This window comes from Athene cunicularia (assembly GCF_003259725.1).
Source record: "Athene cunicularia isolate RWA chromosome 13 unlocalized genomic scaffold, athCun1 chr13_part1, whole genome shotgun sequence".
NCBI lineage: Eukaryota > Metazoa > Chordata > Aves > Strigiformes > Strigidae > Athene > Athene cunicularia.
Genome location: NW_020799117.1, coordinates 21,483,392 through 21,484,021, shown reverse-complemented (window position 1 = coordinate 21,484,021; position 630 = coordinate 21,483,392). Strand labels below are relative to the sequence as shown.

The following is a 630-nucleotide window of genomic DNA, read 5'->3' as shown; positions in this document are numbered from 1 at the left end:
TGCACCCTCTCATAGATCAGCATTACATAGTACAGCAAAACCAACATCTTAACTCAGCTCTCACAGACGACAGCCAACAGCATGGGAAATGCATATTGCAAATCAAGTGATAAAATCTTAAGGAGCCAAATAATCAACATTATTACCCATTCTGTCATTATCTCAGACCTCAGGCCCCCGGTTGGGCACCACAAAGACTGTCGACGTTTGAACTCAGCCAGTAGCTAATCACTAGGTGGACAGTCATTTACATCCCCCCGACCCATGCCCCTGGTGAAATAGGGGGGGGGACAGACACACACAAATAAATAAAATGTAGGCTCAATTAAAAAAAAAAATGACAGTAAGAAAACAATAGTAACAATAGTAAGTCCTAAGAGGTAAATTGCAGCAGTTTCTAACTGACCGGTGACTGGTACGCAGCGCACCCAACAGCAGGGATCCGACTGCCCAGACATCCCACCATGCTACTGAGGAACCAAAACCAAAATGGGGCATGAGCGAGCACGCATCCACCTACATATACTGAGCATGACGTCCCCCATGATATGGAATACTCCAATGTCTGAACGGGGTCTGGCCCTATAACTGTGCTGACTCTTAGCCCAAGGAAAGTTTATTCTGGCTGAA

General features: G+C 45.7%; 1 protein-coding gene across 1 annotated transcript in view; it reads right to left on the bottom strand.

The window, feature by feature from the left end:
- LOC113485435 (protocadherin beta-6-like) overlaps positions 1 to 630 on the bottom strand; it is an 18,005-nt gene that overhangs the window by 4,511 nt on the left and 12,864 nt on the right. The window lies entirely within an intron of this gene.